The sequence below is a fragment of the Venturia canescens genome, chromosome 7 (assembly GCF_019457755.1).
Source record: "Venturia canescens isolate UGA chromosome 7, ASM1945775v1, whole genome shotgun sequence".
Taxonomy (NCBI): Eukaryota; Metazoa; Arthropoda; class Insecta; order Hymenoptera; family Ichneumonidae; genus Venturia; species Venturia canescens.
This window is the reverse complement of record NC_057427.1, coordinates 1,339,185-1,365,692: the sequence shown is the minus strand read 5'-3', so window position 1 is coordinate 1,365,692 and position 26,508 is coordinate 1,339,185. Positions and strand designations below refer to the sequence as shown.

Genomic DNA, 26,508 nt, shown 5'->3' with positions numbered 1-26,508 from the left:
AGGTCACATACTCACCACACTGGTGCACATTCGCACTTGGACTATTCAAAACTCTTTATTTCATCCGTGAATTGATTTCAATCGTTGAAAATATTGAAAAATCAAGTTTTATTATAGAAAAGTGGCCAAATTGAAGAAAGGCACTTTCGTGGGTGCAAATTTGCACCAGTGTCTACGAGTTAAGGATATATTTGGTACGCGCTTACAATGTGTTGCCATGCTAAACACCATGCTAAAAACATAAAAAATTTCAAAATGATCAGAATTTTATAAAATTTGTTGAACACATTCTTTAGTGTCAAATTTGGCAATACAAATTTTTTAAGATTTTTCTTCTGTACAGTTACCGAGTAATTGATCACTAAAGTTCACGGGTATAAGCATAGCGTTTTCATACGTAACATTCCGGGCATAAGAAATCTGCTTTAATGCGTAATTACTCGATAACTAAGCAGAAGAAAATTTTGAAAAAAATTGTGTTTTCGCACATTATCACCAAATTTGATAAATTTCTAACTGTTTAGACTTTTGTACCATACATCGTTAGGTCGAAGGAGGCGAACAAGAGGCTGATCTTGGTGGGAATCGATCCAAATTAAGATTTATAACTATACACGAGTCGTGAAATCCTGAATTTCCTACGAACTTGCATTTTATTTTTCCAAGCTCTTTCAATTTTCTATTTTTTACATGCTTTTGCAAAAAATAGAATCTCGTTGGATGCACGGTAAATGTACAATATGACGTTAGAGCGAGATCCCATCTTCTTGGGTCGTCATCCCATGAACCGTACGCAATCGTGAATGAACCATCGGTCAACGAGACCTTCTCACGAGATTCAAGACCTCAATTTCGAATTTCGACAGAAATATTTACGATCATAAATTGCTATTGTTCCTCGTGAAAGCACTGCCATTACTACCATACGTGTGTATTTATATCGATATATATATAAATAAACAAGAATAATGACGCTGAAGTTTGCAACGTTGGAGTCCAACGAAATGATCTAAAAAAAAAACTCTCAGATAATTCCAGTAATTCTCGGATTCTGTTACCTGCCTAATTTGCAATTCGTAGTTTTTCAGTCCGCGCCAACGATTCGTGAAATAAAGAATGGCTGAATTACAAACGTTATTTTCGTTGGACTCGAACGTTGGAAACTTTAGCGTCGTACCAGAATAGTGGAGCGCCGTCTATAACCGTTGTCATTGTTTGTTGAACCTTACCACGAATTAACGTCTATTTTTTGAGGATTTGACTTTCGATTCATGCACTTAGCGTATACGACGATCGATATCTTCACACTTGCCATTACTCTCGAGGCTCGGCGTTTCCCTTCCCCGTCGCTCTCCCTCCGCCGGTCTCTTTCGCTTCGTAATCAAAAGGGTTTTTGCTCTTTTTCTCTTCACATAGTACAGGCGAGGTCGAAGATGCCCTGCTAAGAGCGAGGCGGAATACACAGAGTGGAGGGTTGTTACCCTCGATGACACTCGACCTCGTCATAATATAAACGCTATCACATAAATGGGCCATGCGCGTATATACGTATATCCGTATTTATACCCAAAGAAGAATCTTGTCTGACGAGATCTACCCTCGCGTCCCTTTCTCCGCGTCATGGTTGACTCTGCGCCGCTCTGCGCGCTCGAGTTCTTTGTTTTCCGGTGGATATTTTCCAACAATAAGCCCCCCTCTCGATCCACCTCTTCATATTTTAATAGGAAGATCAATAGCCCCCACATTTTTCTTCGGTTTTGTATTATTCCAAACAGATCGATCGATTCGATAAACGGCGGATCGTCAGGCACGATCGAATCTCAGGAATTTTCATAATCTACGATTTCGACTACCGCTGCGCGAGCGTTTACGACCCCCCGTCGAATGAATTTCGGGCTTGAAAAAGTGCTTTGATTGTATTAGCGCGTAAACTCGTACGGGATTAGAGGTTAATTTTTAGATCGTCGATTCGAATCCTCGAACCCAATTAATCCTCCGGCTCATTTTCCCGATAACCCGGCGCTCGTTGCGATTAAAATATTTTCCGCGTCGAAACAGCCCCAGTGTGTGGAGTCTCATGTGTTTTATTGTAACGTTTATTCCCATAGGATATACGCACGAAATTCGTTTGGAAGCTAGACACTGTTGTATCGTTACAGAATCCATCGAACGGGGATAGATCGCCGCCTCGTCCATTCGTTTCCCAAGAGTTTCGATAAATCGGCTTCGCATGCTTCGCAAAGTATCGGAAATATCTGCAGATCATCCAAGGAGCAGCACGCGGATAAAATGCAGTAGCGACGCGACTCACGAATAGCAGGTAAAGCCAAATATGTTATATGTCGTCGGGCGAGGATCATTTATATCTCGATGCGGCACCTTGCGCGAATACAACGAATCGTTATTAATGCATTCGCGCGCGCACAAGCGTACGGAACAATAGGGATCTTGGTTCATCGCCTCGCGCGTGTGTGTTTCTTCGTGTCTGTCCGCGGCCTCCGACCTCTCAATTGCCGAGCTCGACGCAACTCGGTGCAAATCGAATGCGCACGCAGAGACGCCTATTTTTATTGTTTGGGTGAAACGACACAACGAGTTTCCGTTCGAAAGTCGAAAACCTCCGCCAGCGGAAACTTGCTGAGTGCTGAACATTGCGGATGGAGAAAAAATAAGAAAAATCCTCGATAAAAAATCGATGGGAAATTTGTGCTGTCGATTTTTTTCAGTCGAGCTCGCTGTCGAAGGCAAATAAAAGATCGTTCAAATACGACTCACACCGTCGTATTTGCCGAGTGATTATTCGGTTTATCACGCCCGAGTTACGCTTCGAAAAAAGTCGTGCGGTCGACGCTCGATTGCGGTGGAATCGAAGCGGGGTTATCTCACGCAGGAAAGGCCGCGTCCATACCGGGCAATCCGGACCGGCAAAATGCAGTTTATTCTTTCGTTACGTCGCGCGTGAACTCTCCACCATTCGAGATTACACGCTATAGCACGATAGCCTGTTCAAGGTGAATTGTTTTCTTTCACGGCTTCCAGCACGCGGGCTGCTGTGTCAGTTTTGGGGGATTCGAGTTTGCGCGATCAGCGGCGGATGATGTTGAAGCTTGCAACGTTGGGCTCCGACGAAGTGATCTAAAAAAACTCCAACAATTTCAGTAATTCTCCAATTTTGTTTCCTACCGAATTTGTAATTCGTATAGTTTTTCAACGTACACGAATGGTTTCGTGAAATGATAAATGAGTCGTCGTTCCAACGGGAACGGGAAGTATACTGAAAAACTCGCGTGAATATACGATTGGCAAGAATTCGGATTGATAAATGATTAAAGTCGAGGGTCAATAACGTCTTGAGCGCACCTCAGTCCCGACTCGCGATGCGACAGACGCGTTATTCTACGCGCAACGAGCGAGAAAATGCTCGGATAAATACTCCCGCCAATTGGGCAAAGTGAAGCGAATAATGCCCAATACGGTTGCAGGTTGCACAGGTATCGGTACAAACCGCCGTGAGGTCAAGCGAGGATTACGAATAGGCTCGTGGAATCGACTAGAAAGCTTCTCTACATATACGCCATTATGCAAAAGTACAGTTATACGCTGAGCGCGAGAAGCGAGAAAACCGAGAGGCCATACGAATCACTATCGTAGGTAAAAAACAGTTTCTATCTTTTATCTTTTCCCCTACCCTGAGATCGTTCGATGGCTCTTTCTTCCTCTTCCTCCCGTGGCGTGTTCCTTCGATTCTCTCATCACGAGCCATCAATACAAAAAGACTCGGGTAGTTTTAATCCGCGTTTCCTTCTACCTTTGTCGTCTAGAATGGTCCGCGTAACGCGTCCGATACAGGCCTCGGTTGTAAAAATATTGTATCGATGGTCGCATGAAAAAGAAGGTGAACATCAACGTGCTGGGGCATGAAGTTATCGAAGAGCTTTGAGAGGCGCGGGAATGGGAAAATTTTCAAATTTCCATTTTTATGTACCGCGACGAAATGCCTGCGACGAACGATAACGACGAGTCATTTTATGGGTATAAGAAGGCTGAATCGAGAATGTTAAAAGTGCCACGAAAATTTGTGGATGTGAGAAATGAAATCGAAAAACAGCTGCGACAACCTCGCGCGAGCACTTTTCGATCCGCGCTCGGAGCCCGCACGCTCGATCTCCTTGTTTATCCTCAGATATTCTGTATAAATAAAAAGTTAATTAACCGAACGCATTCGGAGAACACGTTTCGGAGTAGCCTAACAAAATCGTTTTTTCATTTATTCGTTCGGGTCGGGTCAATTTGCAATATTTCAATACACGCGAGATTATAAGAGCCTCTACTTTCGTAGTTTCGCGATAAAGGTAGTTCGGCCGTTCAATAAAGTACGGTGAAGGTCCACTTTTTTGAGGCAATTGATAGTTCGAGGTTCCCTGATAACGATAAGCACAGTTCGGGGGCCTCTTACGGGGCAAAATTTTGAATTATATCATTAACGATTTTGAGTTTTCAACACGGTATACCCTGTGGGAGAACTCACAATAATATTAATTGTGGAAAAAATTAAAAATTAATTGTGAAGAAAATTTATCACAGCAGATTCCTTTCCTTCAAAAAAAAAAAAACATTACCTTACGGGGCTTTTAAAAAAGCAAACATGATTGAGCTTCGGGCAAATTCGGGAATCGCGGGAATTTCATCAAATTAGTAGCTTCGCTTCTATTCCTTTTTCTCGGTGTCGTCACACCGATATAAACTTTCTTTCGCACGATAAAAATGTTCCCTAGGTTATGTTTATTTAAAGTGTCACCGTTACCGAATCAATCATTAATTAGTCGAGTTGAAGTATAAATTTGATCTTTCGTGATATATATTTAAAGCATAAAAATATTCTCAATGTAAGAGTTTATTAATTTGATTGATAATCTAGACTTCAAATAACTGAACATAAAGTAGTCGCAAGCTTGACTAGTCATAGAACACGGCCGAACTACTTGTATCCGAATCCAGGCATATTCTCGAGATTATTTATTTCCGTACCATTGAACTCTGGCGAGCGAGGATAAAAGCGGGGATTCGGAGTCCTCGAATATTAACAATGTCCGCAATGTTGAAAAGGAAATATCGAGGGCCATGGCGGAACTCGTACCAGGGAGAGATTGGTGAATCAGAGGCGAAGGAAAAGACTCCGGCAGCAGCAGCAGTAGCAGCGGCAGCGGCGGCGGCAGCTATAACCACCTCCAACAGCGCGAACCCAAACCGGGTGAGGCACTCCCCGTATGACCCAGAAAGCGAATAATCGAGCGAGCGATTCTCGAGCTCTCTCGTCCACTTGCGCATCAAGGGAGAGCCGCCGCCCCGTCTCTATATACATTCTCGGTGTGTATCACGAGTACACATGTACCCACATTAACCCTTACGGCTGTACGAATGTACCGTGTGCATGCGGATACACGTGCGTATGTATGCGTCTACGTGAAAGGCCTGGAGAAATTATGCCGCTGGTAGTGAAAAGTCCTGACCCGTGGCTCGGGAAAATCATCGACTTTCCCAAGGAGATTATTCGCCGAGAAGATCTCTCGTTCGATGTCATGGAACGGATGGAAAAAAAGTGTTTATTTTGCTGTCATAGTGGCTCTGATTGACTCTGCGAATCTCCGTTCATTCTTGCCGCGATGTGCAACGAGCTTTCGTCTATTCCGAATCAATTACGTCGCATTGTGCGAATTCAAACGATTCTACAGACTCCGGAAATGCTTGGAGAGCACGGGCCGGAGGGAAGTCGATTCAGTATTTTGTACGCGCGGGCATGGCGCGACGGGAAAAGTCTAAAAGCCTAGTCGCTGAGACGACAGGAAGACGCGGGAAGGATCCGAAGTGTTTCCTTTGCGTTTTTACCAACTCGACGTTCCGATGATTTTTTTCTAAATTTTGTGAGAACCGTCGAAAAATGATGGGGCCTTCGGTATTTTTTTCTCGCCACTAATTAGTTGTTCAGGGGGCAGATTAATTGGGTTTCGGAAATTGGAAGCATTTGGTTCCTCGTCGTTTCCTCGCGCTTCTCGTCTCGTACGAGCTCAACGTCTGCTTGCCTGTTTACGCAAGCAGCACGTTGAATCGTGCCAACGGATTCTTCTTCGGTTCGTTTTTTCTCACTCTCACCCGCAACGTGAACGCAATATTATTGATTCGTGAGAGCTTTTTCGAAGGAGTGGCGGCTGCTGTTGCTGCAGTGGCTTGCGGGCGGAGTAGTTTTTATCTCTCGCTCGCTCTCTCTCTGGTTAATGGTACTATCCTACCGTACGTGAATGAAGAACGTAACCTGGGCGTTGTCGCGTCGTCAAACTCGTCATTCCGGAGGCACATAATTTTATATCGATCAATTTACCGAGCACCGTATAAAACAAGATATCCTAGCGGATTTTCGTCTCAGGAACTCGCCAATATTTGCTTCCGAGGGTGCTGATGAATTGGATCGAGAATAAAAAACAGGCTTTGTCGTCGTCCGGCGGGTCGTTCACAGTTCCCCTCGGCTCCACGTGTCAACGCAATGTGTCAGTGCAAGAGTCGCCAGGCATCGGACTCTTCGGGTCTGTAAGCCTTTTCCGAAATCGAAGATTTTTTGTTCGCGAGAACGATGCTTTACTCGTCGTCACAGGTGACCGAACCGAGCGAGGTCGACGTGTAAGATTCGATTATTTTCTTCTATAATTAATGGGCGCTTTCGTGATAAGTCAGAGGAGAAAAAAGCGGTGGCGGTCGAGGCGGAAAAAAAGTTGTGAGACAATAGGGAATCGAGTTTGTAGGTGAGAGCACGAGTGTATCGCCACCTACGGCGACGTCGAGAAGCACCGTTGGCGGCGAGGCCGGTCGAGCGAGAGCGGCCGCCGTACACCGTCCGATCAATACGGGCAACACAACCTTGCCAAAGTTCTTTCTCCTCTCCCTTTTCCCTCTTTCCATCTCTTCTCCGGCGGAGCAACAAAACGGAATCTCTTCCGCGGAATTTCGTCCCGTTACGAGACAGACTTTTCGGAGGTGTCTCTTGCGAGTGCACGCGCACTCGGATAGGCGTGAGCCTTCAATATTTTTGCTCCACTTGCAATCGCGGCGCGCACGCACGCACATGTCAAAGGGTTGCACGTTATAGATATTTTAGCGTCGACGTCCGCGGACCAGATTCGAGAGGAACCTGAGAGCGCGTCGATCGATGCCGCCGGGACGTTTCAAGGACGTTTCGGAGAGCATCGCGCCGATGTTGCAACCCCTCAGCGGCTTCTTCACCCCCCCACGATCTTTTACTCCTATCTCTCGTTGTTCCCCGCGTGTCTCGTGTTTCTTCCTTACGCGCCCGCCTCCGCCCCCTGCACACAAAAGCATCCCCGTCCACCCACATGTCAGATTATCTTGAAATTTTGTTTTTTTTTCCACTCGTCCGCAATCCCACGATCATCGAGATGCCTCTTTCTTTCTTCTTTCCTTCATCGTACACGGAAAGATAAAAAATTGGAAAAATTACTACGACACCATTGTGTTAGGGCTCTGGACCACCCGTTTTGGAGGTTTTTACCAACAAACGACGTTGTAAATTCCAAGTAAATCCCGAATAAGAAATTTGAAATTTCGTACTTTGCTCTGACAAAGGTTTAAACTGTGCTATTTTTTCCTACGTAGTTCACCGAGGAAACGTTGTAAAATTTACGTTGACTCGGTGATGAATTGTAAAGTTGAATTATTAAGGTATTCCTTTCACGAACTCGAATTTTCTACAAATTTTATATAAGAGTAAAGCAAAAGTGCGTGCGAATAAATTTGCCAAATTTCTAAAATCGTAAAATTTATACGGGAGCTTATGGAGCGATCATCATCAGCACACTTCTATTCAATAATTCTAAATTCCTGATACAAACTGTCTCACATATAGAAAAAAATGTAAGCATAGCGACGATAAAGATAAAGGGTTGCCGAATCCTTAAAAGAAATATTAACGTTAGAAGTCCAAATTTCGAGTGCCCCAATTTGGACCACCAAAAAATACGGTAATGCGAAAGGAATACCTTAATACCGTCTTGCTGTGGTTAGTACTGTTTTCACAATCGAAATTTACAGTTGAACATAGTTAAAGAGGAGCTCGAATCCAAGTATCGATTATCCGTCAAAGTGTATAGAAATTTATTATGGTACACAGCACAATTTCATTCATGTTTGTACGATAATATCTCGGTACACTTGTGTACCGATACATTCGTTTTGGTATCATCAATTTTCCTCGAGTTCTCCCTTCACTAAAAATTACTATGCATGCTCCTAAGAATTAATAAATGTCACGATATAAAGTCCTTCTCCTATGGCGCCATAACAGTTTTTATACTGGAATTTTCTCTCCGTTATATCAGTTATAAGAAAATAGAACCAAAAGAGGGTGGTAAATGTTGAAAAACCAAGCGTATTTCTTACGCGCATTCCTTGCCTCGCTTATACTATTCGTACAATCCTTACAATTAAATAGTACGATTATCGTCATTTTTATCATCGAAGAAGTCGTCACGAATTTCGATAATTCGTGAGAAACTCTGCTCGAAGCAAATTCAAGAGTCGAGTCGACAGAGCTCGCTGTTGCCAACCGCGATCGATGTACCACGAGGGCCGTTCCAAGATCAACGCTTCCAAAATCGAATTCTTTTAACGGGGTTGCATCTTTGAAACGAAAATTTTGTATCGATGCAGCAGGGGTACAATATTTTTCCGGAAATCAATATGTCGAGGATATTTGAGCGCGAGATATGCAGCCTTTGAAAAGCTGGCACTGTGTAGCCGGATTTGGCTGATTTTCAAGGGGGAGCTGGAGCTCCGAAATTTTCGGTTGTCGATAACGAAGCTCCAAGTCGACGAGCAAACGTCTCTTAAACGCTCGGTAACTCCATTATCGTGATTATCCTTTTGAACGAATGTGTGAGAAGATTCGAGAGTTTGATCCGGCGCAACGGATCGTCGAACATGAGGATTTTCGTAACTGAAACTCAATAATCGGCAGGAACATCGGCCTCGAAGCCGATTGGACCGTGGAGCGTGCGAATGTGTCGAGAAACGACTGAATCCCGAGCGGAGAACGAACGAGTTGCGCTGTGAAAATAAGAAACGAAGTGAGAATGGCCACTCGGAAGCTAGCGCATTAGCGATTTCCTCACGAGGCGATAATATTCGAAGCATTTGAAAAATGTCTCGACCGTAGGAAAACTAAAAGCTTTTTTACCCTCGTCGTACGTATCGCCAGCATTACGCCGGGCGTCAAATGCCACTTTTATAGGCGACAAATGGTATATTAAAGAAAAGGACAAATTGTTGAGTGACTCACTTCGCCGTATACGGTGTAGACCACGCAGGGGTTACTTCGCTTCCCTCACCTTCGCGACCTCGACCCTTAACCTTAACTCCCTCTCGCGTTTACCGTTATTCTCGATCAATTCAGCACCGCCTCCCGAATAACGTTCATCCACTCCCACGTTCGCTTCTCATAACGCCGGAATTGGAAAAAAAAAAAAAAAAACATTCAAACAAAAACAAAAAAGGATCTTAAATCATTTCTAAGGGCGGGGTAACGTCTATTCGGTGGAAAAAAGCCCAATTTTAGGAATTTTTTTAAACGCTACAGGTTAACAGTAAATTAATTTTATTGATTGTGATGTCATATTACAATATATGAACAATATTTCCGAAATTTTTAAAACCCGAGCGTTAATAATTAACTCGATGGTAGCAAATCTTGAGAGGCGCTTCAAAGAAAAGTTGGCCATACCTGTGAACAGTATAAATCGAAATCTAATCGACCGATCCTGTCGAAATTTGGCATGGTACTTCCTTACACGATTGACTACGAAAGAACTTTTTTTCGATTTTCTGCATTTTTTGTGAAAACACTGATTTTCGCCTAAAAAATGAGCCTATTTGTTATTGTAAAATGAATAAATATGAAAAATTGGAAAAAATCTCTCGTAGATACCTGGTCAATTGTGTAAGGAAGTACCATGCCAAATTTCAAGAGGCTCGGTCGAGTAGATTCCGATTTACACTGTGGCAGTGTGTCGATTCTATACATCGGGCAACTCGATATTGTGTCATCTGTGGAGATCTCTGCAATTAATCTTTCCATCGTTGAAACTGTCCAAGTGTAGCAACTATAATATACAAGCGCGTCAACCCTCCATCGGGGCGAGTCTCGATCGTAGCAACCCGACATTTCCTTGACTGTTATATTTGCTCGAATTTTTCGTTGACTCTAATTTTCCCACAAAACCACTCGTACTGGACAGAAATCTTTGAAAGGTGTTAATCTTTCCATATGTACGAGCTGTCTTGTTCATCAGTTCTCAAGTTTATCGACAAATTTCTAATAGAATCATTTCCCTTATAATTTTTTTCATTTTATACTGCTACGAGCAATAAACCCAATAAACCCGAACCAAATAAAGTTCCAACATGTCCAATCAAACCATGGAGGCAAAGGACAGTGGCAAAGATTAAAAATCTGCTAGAATCAATCCGTAGATTGAAGTAGAGCGAAGCCTTTAAAAAGTAAATAGCCTTCAATCTTCCCTCGAAGCATATTCTTTGGAAAAAAAGACATTTTTTTTACACGCTCGAAAAAAAAACATTTTTTTACACACCCTAATAAATATTTGCTCGTAGCATTATTAAGTGACAAAATCATAAAGGAAATGATTCTATTAGAAATTTGTCGATAAATTTGGGAGCTGACGAAGCGGGCAGCTGGTACATAGTGAAAGATTGACACGTCTCAAACATTTTCGTCCAGTACGAGTGGAGTTGTGGAAAAAGTACAGTCAACGAAAAATACGAGCACATATAACAGTCAAGGAAATGTCGGGTTGCGACAATCGGGACTTCAACCCGATGGAGGGTTGACGCGCTTGGACACTTGGCACAATGTAGAGTTGCTACACACTTGGAGAGTTCCAATGATGGAAAAATGCACTGGAGAGATGACACGGCGTCAAATTGCTCGATGTTGACACCCTGCCTACACTGTACGCCGGTCGACAACTTTTTTCTAAAGTGCCTTGCTACCATCGAGTGAATTATTGATATTCGAGTTTTAAAAATTCAGGAAATCTTGTTCATATGTATTTTATATTATGATGTCACAATCAATAAAATAGATTTGTGCTATCTGCAACGCCTAAAAAAATTGTTGAAATTTTTTTCACCGAATTGACGTTACCCCGCCTCTAAGGTATTCCTTTCGCATAAGCGTATTTTTTGATCGCGCAGATTTTAGGGCACTCGAAATTTGGCTGATTCCTAACCTCTGAGAAGTCGCGATTACGTAGAAAAGCTTCTGCTTCTGCCATTTTTTCAACTTCTATCGTTAATACTTATATTTTTCTTCGATCTGTGAGACAGAGTTTGTATCAGGAATTTAGAATTATTGAATAAAAATGCGTTGATGATCTCCATAAGCTCCCTTATAAATTTTACGACTTCAGAAGTTTTAATTCTTCATTAAAACTTCGATAACCTGACCTGAAATTTTGCCAATCTATTCGCATGAACTTTACTCTTATATAAAATCACTTATTTGTAGAATATTCGGGTTCGCGACAGGAATACCTTAAAAGCATTTCACCATCATTATCCTCAGTCTTACATCGTTTGCATTGTTCTTTTTTCTCTCGACGTCGTTCGTCACATGGCATAAAACCTGCGACGAGTCTCAATTTGGTGTAGAATTTTTCATTATTCCGGTGCGCTTGGCCTCAAGTGTACATGGAAAAAAAGAAACGTTAAAATATCTCTGACAGTAACGAAAGCAGGAAAAGCCGTAAGGCGTGTACGATATACGAGTTTGAAAACTTGCTCCTTGCGCTCTCTCACGTCGAATCCCGAAAGGGCTATTATTACATACGAATTAATCGAGAGTTTATTAATCCCAGAGCGAGTAGGCTTATAACACTCATGAATATATAAGTAAAGAGCGGAAAGGGAGCGGAAGCGGGAGAGAAGTAGGGCGATAGCGATAGAAAAAGAAGGTTGAGTCGAGGGGGAGGGACGTCGAGATGTGGCGTAGGTGGTGACCCGCGAGATCGTGGCCCCTCGCTGCTCCCAAAACTCTCCACTATGAGCGAAGAATAACATTTCGGGAATAGTTAAAGCGCACGCGGGCGCGTTATACCTCCGCGTCCTATTTTAGCGCTGACGGGCTCGCGCGCGCTACCGCAAACGCGAGGGCTTGAAAGAGATTTTACTTTCGCATTTCCGCGAACGCGCATTTTCGACCCGAATGTCTTTTTCAACAATTCGCCTTCTCACACCACAAATAAGAAACAAATATTAGCTTATTGAATTCCGAAGCGGTTTGTAAAAAGCCCGAAGGTACTTCTTTTGGAAGACGATTCGATCGACAATTCACTGAATATCGACACGCACTTGATGAGTTGGACTAAAGTAGAACAGGCGCGAACGGTTCGCCACGCAATATTGTTCGAATCAAGTGCCGAGCTCCGAACTAATATTCTAAGCGCCCATCCGACGAGCGGTCGTTAATTTTTTATATTTTTTCATCGCGCACCGCTCGTTCCTCGTAAAAAGTATGTCGATTCAATAAAATATTAAATTCTGTATCCGCGAGGGGTTGGCCGAGCAAATTTTCGGTATATGGACGATGAAATATCTCCAAAGTGTTTCTCGTTTCCGCATATCGTATCGATTAAACGAGATGTTATAAATTCCGCGTATTCTTTGCTGAAAATTCAACGGATTACGCTTTCAAGGCATTCTTAGGAAATGTTAAGATTTAAAGTATGGTATGTAGGTGGTTTTTCGAAGTCGTCTCGGTTTCGCGACAAAGACGACTCCGAGGGCGACGGCAACGGCGACGACCGCGTGTTCCGAAACGCGTGCCAAGAGTAGAAATGCACGAGCAACGGGGAGACTAGTTGCGAGCTTCCAAGGACCCCTAAAAATAAATACCGAATCTCGCCCGTGCACACCGGAATGTCTGAGGAGTAGTCTGCAAATTTCTACTAATTCGGGTAGAAAAAAATAACAAATGAAGTTTCATCCGTCTTTCGATCAATTCCTTCACTTTTTCTCTCGAGTTTTCATTCGCGGTTATCGAGAAAAGCGGATGAATTCCATGGGGGAAGGTACGGCGGCGTTGCAGCCTCGTCGAGATTCTCGAAACGAGGCCCCGCGTCTATATTTTTATAATTTTTCTACCGCTACGACCGCGTCGAATCGCCGCATCAAACGCTGAACAATCCAAAGTTCGTATGATCGAAAAAAAAAAACAAAAACAAAAACTGAGAGAATTACAGAGTCAATTGAGCAGGTGCACGCGTACAAACTGTTTCGTTCCAATTTTTTGCATTCTATCGAACGTAAACATAAAAAAAAAAATCTTACAAAGATTTTTAATCCCTACAACAGCAGTTTGTATTTATATAAATTGTTTTTTCCGATGGCGAGGTAGAACGCTTCCTCTCGCATGGAGAGCGTTCTGGAGGAGAGAAACGAGGTTGCGAGGGAGAAAGTAAAGAGTAAAGCCGAACCTTGAAGACGAGTTTTAACGATCGCGGGTGTGCTCTCCCCCTCTCCAGCCCCGCTCTCTTTTTAATCTTTTCCCTAGGTCACACAGCCACACATGAACGTCCGCGCGTCCGTTGGAACAATTCGTAACGCTGAAATCGCGCCCTTTTCCATCCGATAAGTTGTATTTATCGGTGCCAAGTATCTTCCCGTTAATTTGATGAAATAAAAACGCTTTGCTTCGGTAATACCCAACGAATGGTTACTTCGAATAATTGATTTTTCCACATATGCGCGTACTGCAAAAATTGCAGCCTCATTATCGTATTCTCGAGGCCCGTGCCAGCTGCTCCGACTTCTTATTCATGGGACCCGAGCAGGCTTCCCGCCGTTCGCCGCTTCCGTTCTCGTGGGATTTTCCTCGCACGAATAAGGGCCGAAGGGCACGACGATAACGCGAGCGCGTATTTTCCCAAGATATCCTCAAAGATATTTCAAGTCCTCGCCAAGCTTTCCATTCTGCCACTTTCCACCGCTCGCGACGCTTTTCCTCTCGTACGAATAAACCGATTTCCCACCCCCGCTCAATCATGCGCTAGACGTCGAGCTAATAATACTGTTTTGAGGATTAAATATCGGCCTCGTGTTTCAACAGAATGATTTAAAGCTGACACTCGTGTCTCTCATCTTTGCGAGCAATTAATGCCCGCGTCGCTCCGCGCACATAGAGACACGCAAGCGTGTTTGTGAGTACTCGCTCCGATCACACATCGGTGACGCACGAGAGAGTCTCAACGAGTCTTATTTTCACGCGCGCGGTATCACCTTGATTAATACAAATAGAGAATGTCGATGACGCATTCATCATAATGGGGAAATTCGCTTTCGTCATTCTCTTTCTTTTCCTCTACCTCGAAGTTGGTTTTCCATTTTTTCAGGAATTTTTCATCCATGTTTGTTACTTTTTCTCTCCATCATGAGCACGATTTTGCCCGGTGCGAGACCTTTGCGTGGAAAAGTGTAGATCCACTGGCAGCTCCAAATTTTAAGTTTGTATTATTCCCAGAAATAATCGCGGCGCAGGGGAACGAGACGCGACAACGGACGATGCGTTGACTCAATTTGATGACGCTTCTCTCACCAATCGCTGCATCAAATATCACGTATAACCGGCAATCGATTATTCCCATGAGCGAGTACTAAAATTTTGCACAATGCTCGTTAGAACGAACAAACGCGCTGATGGAGTGAAAAGAAAAAAACAGGATGAAAATAAGAGGCAACGCTGTTACCAAAAATTTGCTTGATACGAGAGTCGGGTCTAATGATGAATAAATAATCTATTAACGAGGCGGAAATAAAGTTTGTTCCCGAATATATACACTTTTGTCTCGAGCAATGAATACCGAAGTAGAAAGCGTCTACGGGAGCTCACGCAAACCGTCACTAGCACCATTTGATTACCTTCGTTAATTCAATTAGGCATAACGCGTTCAATCTATCCGTTTGTGTACGCGTATATGCAGACCTCATCGTCGCCAATCAACTCCGCGCTCGGATCGTACGCCTCTGGTCGAATCATCGAGGCTACACAGCCCCCCTTGTACAGGCCTTCACAAAAAGTTTCACCATTTTTTCTTCACTCTTTTTCATTCGTGCGCCCTTTTGTTCGGATCGTCCTATCGGCGATCGCGTATTTAAAAAATCGAGGCCAATTGAAATGTGCGTGAAAACTCGGAGCGATGATCGTTGATGATAAAGTTGACGTTCCGCTTAAAAAATTGGAAAATTTCGGTGAAAATGAGTTTGGAGAAAGTGGATACGAGTATCGAATCGCAGGCACGAATCGAAATAGCTTGCGCGTGCGCGATTCATGGACCGAGACGCTCCGCCGGTTGACACCGGAATCTGCAAGGTTCGTCGTTCCCTGCGGTGGGAGCGAGTGATCGGAGAGCGCAAATTACGTGCGCGCATGCATGCGACAACGAGCATCCGGTCGCATCCCACGATTCCGGGATCAGCATATGCGAGTATGTACATTTTGAAAAAATTCATGGCACAACTCGCTCGTGGCAAACTCGTGAAAATTGGACGAATTAGTAATAAACGCGCGTTAGCGCGCTCATTTTTCTTTCATTACCAGCCGCTCGAATTACGCGTCGTGTTCTCGTTCGTATTTGCCTCCTTTTTATTCCCTTTTCTCTATTTTTAAAAATGAGCTCACAGTGCGCGGTCAACCGTTAAAATTCACAATCGTCCTTTTTGTTGATGCTCGATCTCGCTGCAAGGCTCGCGACGATTGAACGATCAAAAAGTCCGAGGGAAAAACAGCCAGCGTCATTCGACGTGATATTTGAAGACGAGCGGCCGTCAACCGATCCGCATTTTTGCGCTGCTATTAACGATGCGAGTGGGTCACCAATGCTCGCATACGCACGCGTTTTTATTATCACAAGTATACGCGTCCGAGCTCCGATCCTCCCATGGGACTTTCCCACCCGAATCGCCTTGCGAGATTCTCGGCGAGCAGTTCTCTCTCACGCTCCTTTCCGCATTATTTCTTCGAATCTCCCATTCTCGCAAACATTTTTCTTCTCTTTCTGTTTTTTCATTTTTTATTTTCAACCCTCCCATTCTCTTTTGTTTCGTACGAGAAGAGATTCGATACTTTTATTTGATTCACGACGTTGAAGGATCTTGGAATATAAATGTTTAAAGATGATCGGTGGATGGGTCAAACTACCTTAATTGCTCGAGGGGACCACTTTGCCTCGCAACTTGGCCCTCTGTGCAGAGAATACGAACGAGAGCGCGCTTTCTCAATTGACCGATCGCTCGATTGAATAATCAACTTAACAACGATGCGCCCCATAATCGGTTAGACCAACTATACATTGTATCATCCTCCATCCGCTATACATTCTCGTACCGAATATCTTTACACTCTCTTAACTAGCAGTTATTCTCTTACGATCCCGGACTTGCGAAACTCTATACATGTCGCGTCAAGTCGTTTCCGATTCCAGATACTCGATCAGTTTTTATTTTTACTCATTTTCCCATTCATATTTCATCCTTTTTCGGTGTACTATCGGAGACATTGATTTTCGAGAGGATCGTCCTTCGCGGAATTGAAATTGAATTAATCAGTTTTTCAAGAAAGGTGAAATTCAATGACACTGAAGATCGGACGTTGGAGTCGAAGAAAATGATGTGTAAAAACTCTCCAATTCTGTTACCTCCTTAATTCGCAATTCGTAGATTTTCGGTCTACAGCAATGATTCGTGAAACAAAAAATGAGTGAACTGCAAATTTTCGTTAATTTCGTCGGACTCGAACGTTGCAAACTTCGGCGTCGCGAAATTCAAAGGAAAGGCGAGGGACGGGCTGAATAAAAACTGTCGGTAAAAGACGAGTGAAAATTCAATGCGCGCGGTGTCTTTCCTTCGATGACGCTTTGAAGAGAGATAATGGAAAGCTGTTGCTATTGAATGCTCGTCAAATATATATATGTGGGTGAACAGCAAGAGTTGCTCATTGAAATAAGCAGCTAGCAATTGGAAACTCTACGCTTCGGGGATTCACGAAGGTAACTCGATTAACCTCGTGTCACTTTGTGAAAACAGCGAGCTCACCTCTTTCTTCAAACAGTCAATAACAATCCGCTACAAGATCGCGTACGAATTGATTTTAAACATTTTCATCCCCGTTTTATATGAAATATTCAGCGTCGTCCCAATTAAATTTACATGATATTTTCCCAATTTCATTGTTCGAAGAAAATGATTGGCGCGCAGGTTGTCGCGTATGGTTTTCCGATTACGCGACACGTGCAAACGTATTTATTGAGAAAGTACCGCGCGCAGATCTGACCTCTGCAGAAGTTCGCGTCCGCGAGCTGCTTGACCGGCTCGCATCACGCAGACGCCTTCGCGTTTTCGTATCATTTTTATTCGAGCCATTAACCAATCGGGCGAGAATAAATTCAATATGCCAGAGGTTGCGGTGATTTATTATTTTCTGTTCCCAATATTTTCGACGAAACGAACGATCCAATGTTTCCTTCGTTTTGTTTCAGTCGATTATGCGCGCGTAGCACGAATGCGGAGTAAAAATTCTCCGGCCAGCTAACAAGTTGACCATGCTGCTTTTACAATTATCTCAAAATCTGCATCGAATCAAGACGATGGTTCAACGGCGTGGCGATAAGTGTAGATTTGCTGATTCAAAAATTGGCACACGGAGAAAACGGAATTGTTTTGTGCCGCAGAAAATAAGTTTTCGAGTACTGCGTTCGTTTCTATGGCTGCCGCGTACGACACTTGACGACACAAATTTCATTCGGCTATAAAGATCTTCCACTATACCTGTAGCGAAAGTTAGGACGAAAATTTCAAGTGTCTAGAACTTCAAAATTCCCTTCTTCAATTTGGCCATTTTTCTATGATAAAACTTGATTTTTCAATTTTTCAAATGCGATTGTCATCGATTACCAAGGATTTGTTACCCCTAAAAAGTCTCGTTGTAAGATTCGTTCCGTACATTCATGAATGAAATAAAAAGTTTTTAAAAGTCCATTTGCAAATTTGCACAAGTGTGGTGAGTGTGTGACCTCAAAGGGAGTGTGGTGTCCACGTTTACCGGTGTTGAATATCCGTGTTATCGATTTTAAGAAGCATGATTACCGGTACACAAGTATTTAATAGCACAGTAATTCGTGAAAACTGAAAAAATTAAATCGTCAACAACTCTGCAATTTACTTCATACAAGAATTGTAACAAAGCACACTGGACAACGTATGAGTTGTAACCGCTGGTGGCATCGTCTGTTGTGACGTTGCCACATTTTAAAATACTACTTCATCCTTCTCACATAATTATCAACCGGAAATCAAAACTTTTTTGTAAGATTATTTCGTTAAAACCCCGCACGATTTTTCTATTTTTTACCAATATCTTGATGACCCATTTATCCTAAAATAGGTTTTCAATGAATAATCTCGGGCGAGAAAAACCGTGTTCGTGGCACTTCCGGTCGACCTTTTTCCACAAAGGACGTGTACTCGGTGCCTCAAAATGTTCGACTTTGCAATTTGATTACAAAACAACTGGGTAGTCGATCTAGCCCAAATCGTCACGTAAAATATTCATCTACGTCACACCAAAATTTCAAGTCAGAATTTTGGATTCAACCCGGTGATCGGTCGCGACGATACAATGTTGCCATGCTAAACCATGTTAAAAATATGAAGAATTTTAAAATGATAAGAATTTCATAAAATTTGGTAGATGTATTCTTTAAAAATATATAAGACAATATAAATTTTTTTAGATTTTTCAACCACACAGCTCTCGAGTAATCGTGCATAAAAACTTGGATTTAACGCTCAATTGTTCGATAACTACGTGGTAAAAAAATTTGAAAAAAAAAAAAATGATATTTGTAACTTGATGCCAAAGAATGTTATCACGAAATTTGATGAAATTTTGATTATTTTGATTTCGTGATCCATCCTCCTTAACTACGGTGGCTACAACGGTTCTCATAAAAGTACAGTTCTCAAGATACTCGTCCATTTCTCTAGCATTTTCAGCCTCGTTTTTTCTCCGTGTGTATTTGTTTTTGATTAAGGAATTGCACTGCCGCAGCGAGGAATCTGCACATGTGTCGATAATACGCGTTACATCTCATTCGTGATCGGTGGGATGAAAGCGACGCGCGTGCACGAAGCGTGGGCTGGTCAGGCGCTCGAAACGCGGCGCTCTTCCCCACGAGCCCGTTCAACTGATGCTTATGGGGCTTCCCTCGAGTCGATGTGGCTTTCCTCGTGCTATTTTTTTCCGCTCCCTCGCTCTCTTTTACCGCTCCGAATTCGTCGCTTTCCTTCCGTCCCGCTGCATACGGTGCGCGATAAAATTCTCCATTTGTCTCGTCCGCAATGCCCTCACAACCGGCATCGTCGATTCTTTCCCATCATAAATAATAGTTGAGAGTTGCAATTCGAGAGGGGCGCGCGGCAAATTTTATTCGGGTTGGACGTGCAACGGACGGCGGAGGAGCAACCAGGGCGCTGTGCGCGCTCCGGTCGTACCCGATTGCATATCACTAGGGGACTTGTATTTATACGAGATTTTATAAATTATTTTTCTAAATATAGGTCTCGTACGGTCTCGAACGAACGCCTAGTTTTTACTTTACAACGATGCATGTGCTCGCGCTCCGATGAATTATCAGGTCGTTCCCTCGGGGACCGTGTGCCGTCGCCTTTCCTTCTGCTCCCTCAGTTTGTACCCTCTTCATTTTCAAATACGAGATGGCACTGTATTCGTCGATGCATTATCGCGATCGAACGATTCGTACAAGTCGACCGGGCGTATGCTCGAGTTTGCCAAACATATTTTATGTCGCCGCGCTGATGGACCTTACGAGAGACGCTCGTAAGATTTCTCCTCATTCGGTGTTTTTCTCGGTCGACGAACCCCGATTCTGTTTCAGCGAAAAACTGTAACGATGCACACAGCGAAGGTTGAAAATCTGATATTCTCGTGCGAGCGACGCCGAATGCAATCGTTTAGCCAAGTTCGCGGATTATCCGAGTATTTGAAAGAAAGAAAATGAATGATGCACGACGCGATTGTATTGAGGGAATTTAATTTGCATTCGCGATCATGAAAATCAGGTCGATGTTGATGGTGATTGGTCCAATAAAGCGGATAGAGGCGAGCGTCAAACGAGATCTCGTCTCTCCTCTCAATGACGTCATTTACTCGATGTGGGAGGTGGGCGCTGGCGCGCTCGTTTTCTTCGTCTAATTCCGTCTCGCTCGGAGCAGCGCAGGAAGATTCTTCCGCGTCGAGGCGCAGGACGCGGCGCCGTACTTGGGCCGTCCCGTTGGATCGCGGAGTCGAAACGGATTCTAGCCATCGTTTCTCATTAGGCCTTCTACGAAGGTGCTTTCTCCTTCTACATGGTCGCTGGATTCAAGCCTCGGGCAGCGTCTAGCGCGAAAGCTCAACGTTTGTTTAACTCCAACGGTGCTGGCAAGGAAATCACGCTGGCGGACCGCGCCAATTCAGCCCCGTTTCCCCCCCTGAAAAATCAACCTCGAGACCGAGCCGCGCGGCGGCGTTGGAACGTTTTCCATTTTATTTGACGACCGGCATTGAGCGCGTCCGTTGAAAAAGGCACCTCAATGTCGTTCGACCTGCTCTCCCGTCAAGCAGAACGAGCCTGTCCTCGCGGAAAAAAATGAAGAAATCATCCGTCAACGAACAATATCGTTGGAACGATTCGTGTCCTCTTTGAATCCGTGCGAACGCGTCGGTGCATTCCTTTTTTCGTGGATCATTGCTCGGATCATCGGACGACGAGGACGAAACAAAAATGGAGTTTCATAAAAGCGATTACAAGAAGCGCGGAGGATGACGGGAGTCCACAGAGGCGGCCGGCATACACCGTTTTACGAAGATGCGGAAAAAGCCGCCGAGACAGGCTCACCCCGATAGGGAATTTCGTCGAGAGGATCCAACGAGTGTGCGTCTCCGCCAACGAGGACTCGAAGAAGCAGGCGAAGAGGCTCAAGGGAACAGGCATAATGCAAGGAGGACAAGCGCGCGCGATCTTTAAGGGGTGCGGACGGGGAGGTCGGTGCGCGCGACTCTTGCCAGGTGGGGTGTAAAAGATCGTGGACATGCGCTCGAGTCCCCCAGTCCCACGGAGACCGCAGTGTCGTATACGTCGTCGACAAAGAAATGCCACGTAAGCCAACATCCACGAAGTGTATATGCATACACCAAATACATTTTTTATGTATGAACGAAAAATGAAAAAATCTCGAGCACGGTACGATGCGCACGGGAGACTAAATGCACAAAGAGACACAATGGCGTAACCGCTACGACCTTCTACCCCTAAAAAAATTCAGGGACAATTCATTGAGGCTCGAGGCAGCAACGGCAGCAAGCCTGTGGTGCGGCTCCTCCCTTAACTCTCCCTCCGTCGCGACAATGCCCACCGTGTCATATGTGCGCGCTTTCCATATTTTCCTTTCTCTTCCCCCCCCCCCCCCCCCCCCCCCGTAGCGCTTCGTCTTTTCCTTCGGTTTGGATCATTCGCGAATGAAACATTAAGGTCCAATTGAGCATTATTACTAAAAGAATTATTATCGAGTCGTGAATAATCCGATCGAGAGGATCGCTTTATACGATGAAAAGAGACACAGATAGAAAGAGGTGAGAAACCTTGGTAAATGGGACGCAACATTTTCGACAGCATCATCTTCCACCCATTTCGATGCGCGTGCAAAGAAATACTACCGAAAACTGCACGTACGGTTTTGAAATCACATTGACACCATCGTTAATGCCTACTTCAGTTTTACTCGAATTTTTGCCACAAAAAGTCGATTATTTCATCAAGCATGGGGCGCGGCGAAGGCAATCGTGGAAAAACGAAAAACAACGTTACCCAGAAATTGGAGTAAAAGTCCGGAAACGGGGCAGAGCGCTGCTTCCGACATTATATCGTCCGAGCCGAACATAAAGAAAGAAACTTGCCAGAGCCAGAGGATCCTGCTCCGGCATTCATGACGATACCTATTTTTATTTCATCTCAGAGCTCACGAGGATTATTAATAATCACAGTCACGACAGCCAGGAATATTGCAATCTCGTGTGGCAGCAGCAACGGCAGCGGCAGTGGTAGGACAAGGGCACAAACGAGCCACGAAATGTGCTACAATTTTATTGGGAAAAAGGTTTTAATGGGCCGACCGCATGGGTGCGCAACATCGAAAATGCGAGACCGGGTCGAAGGCTCGGTATTGTCATCGGTAATATTCTTTTTTGCATCGTCCATTCGATCGAGCACGCGTCAGTGCTGTAAATAATGGGGAAAAATGTTCGATTTTTACTGCGAAGTGGCCACTACCCTTTTTCCTACTCGCCAAGCTCCGGAATTCTCCCTCGTGATGAGTTAATGGCTCCTTGCCCGAATTCGGTTCGGTGCAACAAAGTGGTACAAAGATCGCCAACGGAACGCCGGCCCGAGTTATTTGGCGGTATGTAACGTTCGTCATTTTTATTTTTTCATCGACTCTTCGAAAGCGATCGCCTCGTTTCCACATATTCGATACGGACAAACTTCGCTCGACGAAATAATGCTAATAATAATGAAAACAAGAAGGATTTCAACGACGGGGTTTTAATGAAAGGAATAGTGAAAAAAAGCGGACGGGAGTCTGCGAGGAGAAGCAATCGTGAAATAACGAGGCTTATGTAATCGCGCTGGGCGAGCTTCACCGTTCGAGCTGCTGCGGGCCGATGTTCGGCTTACTTTTTCATCTCTCTCTCTGCCTCCTTAAGTTTGAAATTATTTTGGGAGCGTTGGCTACGACGGTTAGACCTTCGCAAGCGCTATAGGACCGCTCGCGGTTTGTGTTCTTCGAGCCTTTACCAGGCTCCGTCTGCCTTTCTCACTCGAGCTTTCAACGAAATATACAACAACCGCCGCCTGTACCTTCGCGCCTTCGCTGCAATGCTTGGACGTTCGAAAAAGAAGAGAGATTGCTTTTCATCGAAAAACATGCATGTCATAAAACGTATGTTGGGGACGAAATGACTTTTCATCGTGAAACAACGACGCTCAAGTTTGCAACGTTGGATTCCACCGAAATTAACGAAATGACATTTGTAATTGTCCAATTTTTTATTTACCGAATCGTCGGTGCAGACTGAAAAACTACGAATTCCAAATTAGGCGGGTTAAAGAATTGGAGAGTATTTAAAAATCATTTCGTTGGACTCCAACGTTGCAAACTTCAGCGTCGTACGAAACATTGAATTTTTCTACCGAATAATAATACGGTGACTCGGACCGCTTTATTTTTCCTTCTATTCCAATGGCCTAATGTCCAATTAAATTGATCAGTCCAATTAAATGAATATTTGAATCCACGATATTTATATGTCCGATCGAATTCGTTGAGTAACAAAAATTTCTCATCAGCACCGTCCTGCGTTCGTCTCAAATATTCGTGATTTCACACGAGCACTGTGACGGGCGCGACAGCGGTGAAATTAATGCAAGGATCGTAGCCGCAACTGCTATTATTTATCCGAATCGGTGTCCGTACGTGATAATTCAAACAGAAGAAAACGTCCGCCCGACGAAACAATGCGAATCGCAAGCCGATAATTCGTCTAACCGAGGTCCGCACGTTTTACCGTTTCCCCTCGAAAGACTAGAATTCCCAATTTTCGCAATTTTCGCAGTTTCATATCGACGACTGACACGACGATAATCCGCTATGTTGTACGCGGTGCAAAAGTCTTTCGCTCATACCCACGATCCGATCAGATTGAGTCAGTCCCCCGGTCGAGGTTTCATATTTTAATCATTCAATATTATTTTCGTGTTACAATATCTCAGTCTCGTGTACGCGACTGAATGGAAAATTCATCGATAAGAATTATGAGGCTTACGGTTAAGAATCTCTCGCTATCGTGCCGTCGTATTTTTATGCTCGATTGACGTCAAGAGCTTCTTGATGCGATACGCGGCGGCGGCGACGGCGGCGGCACGCTCTTCTCCGTTCGTACGAAATATTTGAATAGCAAAGCAACGTTAAGTTTCCCGTTATCATGCGCCGATGTGTGCCGCGGGACTGAGCCGATAACGAAAAAGTGCGAGATCCAGCGATGTTAATTTATCGAGAAATCGTGGCCGTTGATTCCCAACGTTAGCGATATTCGGCGTTCTCTTTCGTCGAGATTTTTCACATCACAAAGACAGCGAGTCGTTGCGGTGCGTGAAGAATGAATAATTGGAGATTCCGGGATCATTCGACGCTTCTTGCATCTCCCCAACTTTGAGGATACGGCGTGTGTACGCCGCGAATGAGATTCTGTGTTAAGGCGCGTTCGTTCAAAGCCGTTTCATCGAAACCGTTGTATCATAACTTATTCCTTTTTTATGGGTCGTGGTAGATGCGATAATCCCTCTATTTCTAGCCGTGCATGGTCGACACACGGCGAAGGTGAATCGCGTCACGATCGCACAAGATCTCGCCAGACGGCTGCGTTCCCCACCACTCGGACTCGCATTTCTCCTTCCGTTCCGACTTTCCTCGAGTCTCAAACTCGAGCGTCTTATACCGGTTCGCGCACCGATGAGCTTCCGTTCAAACCAATTCCCGTACGTAGCCTCAATGACTGCGATCCGAGTGGCAAGGCTTTTTGTCCGCGTCGCATGACAACGAAGGCGCGTGCGATAATGAAGCAACGAGGCTCCCATCGATTCATAGCGCTCCAACAATTTCGCTTCTTTCTTACATAAGCTTCTTTTCAAGCGGGCTGAGCTCAACGAGTTTTATCGTTGTGCCTTATCGATTTCATGAATTCATGATTTTTCATGGACTCGCGCACGAGTCGCTCATTCCCGTCGTTCATCGGAGTGAATCTGCACTCAAAGGAATCCGATCTCGTTGAATTTTCTCCATAAATTTAATCTCCCTCCATCTTTTCTTCATCCGCGATATGCCCCTGTAAACTTTGCGTCCAATCGCCACCATTTATTTCATCGCGTCTCGAGGAATCTTCAAACTCGGCGATATATTTGGTCGCCGCGATACTACGAGGTGGTCTCTTGCCTTCTCAAGTTTACAAGACTCCCCGGAGAAGCATACCGAAAAGCCTGCCCGTTGATAGCGGAGATAGCGCTGAAGCGGCTCGGCGAACGACGCTCTTTCGTTCCTTCGTTCCCGGGCACGGGGCGATCCCGATGGAAGGGGATCGAGCGAGCGGGAGAGAGAAGGAGAGACGCCGATCAGACGTCGTTGGGCGTAAACGTATACGAACCACCGTAGCACGCGAGAAAAAATATACGCGTAACACTTTGCCTCACGCATACTTTATTTATATACACACATGTAGATACATATTTATATATACTATAATGTAGTATGAGCAGCGATGATTTCAGAAGTGACGTAGCGTTCGCTTGAGTTTCCTCTATCTCTATTTCGCTATCTCTTTTCCTCGCTCCCCCCTTCGCACTCTGCTGCTGCTGTTGCTCCATTCCTCGGGATTTTTTTTTCTTCAGTCGCGGCTGTGGTGTCTCCGCACAGCTTTGTGCTCGTCGCCGTTTTATTTGCCGGCTCTCAAAACTATCACAAAATAGTCCAATGGACCGATTCGATTATTCCAATTGAATAGCTCGGTTTGTTATAATATCAGCACCGAATTATAATATCGCAACAACATGTTCGATCGCGACGAATTCGAGGCGACTGTACCGGACTGAAAAATTGTTTTTTTTTTTTTTTTTATCATTTTTAGTGCTGTTTCTTCGAATCTTCCTTTCTACCCCGCTTCAATCGTGGCATGAAACAATCGTTGCCGCGTCGAGTGACTTTTCGGGGAAAACAATTGTCTGTTTCGTTCAGTTGAGTGTTGGAAACGTTGCGAGTGTTCGTTAAAAGTTGCGTTCCGAAAGAGCGCGAGTGTGTTGTGTCGTGTGTGCTACGAGGCTCCGTAATAATGTCATAGGAAGCGTGCATGCGGCCGGATCCCCCTGTACGTGTTTTCCTCGTTAATTGTTCGCTCCGTCGATTTCGACATACCGCACGCGCGCGCGCGTCTCGAAACGAAATAATAGTGCACACGAGGTACTCCTGCTTCTTGTCATCATACGCGCTTTTTATTTTTCACTCGTACGCCAACCGTTCGTTGATTCCATTCCTGAAAATGCAGACCGCCTGCATTTCAATTAAATATGCAAATAATTAGCAATAGTTGGAGAATACAATCTCTGAGGCGAGCCCTTTTGGGAGGTGTCGCTGATACGGGCTCGAGCGAGCCTACACAGAGCCTCTTTCCGCAGCTACAATTACTAAAGTTTACCGTTCCGTCGACGGATCGATATTCGATCAATCGCGAGTATAAGACTCCGAAGAAAAGAGTTATGAAAAAAGTAA

At 44.4% G+C, this 26,508-nt stretch overlaps 1 protein-coding gene across 14 annotated transcripts in view; it reads left to right on the top strand.

Moving 5' to 3' along the window:
* PMCA (plasma membrane calcium-transporting ATPase 3) overlaps positions 1-26,508 on the top strand; it is a 100,070-nt gene that overhangs the window by 29,058 nt on the left and 44,504 nt on the right. For 10 of the 14 annotated variants that reach the window (XR_006261696.1, XR_006261697.1, XM_043424904.1 and 7 more), the window contains one exon: positions 2,160-2,320. The exons of 1 other annotated variant lie outside the window; for it this stretch is intronic. The gene's annotated coding sequence lies outside the window, so the exon portion shown is untranslated. Of the gene's footprint in view, positions 1-2,159; positions 2,321-25,648; positions 26,200-26,508 lie in introns of those variants that run through there. 3 more of the 14 variants (XM_043424895.1, XM_043424896.1, XM_043424899.1) reach the window with 2 other exon arrangements.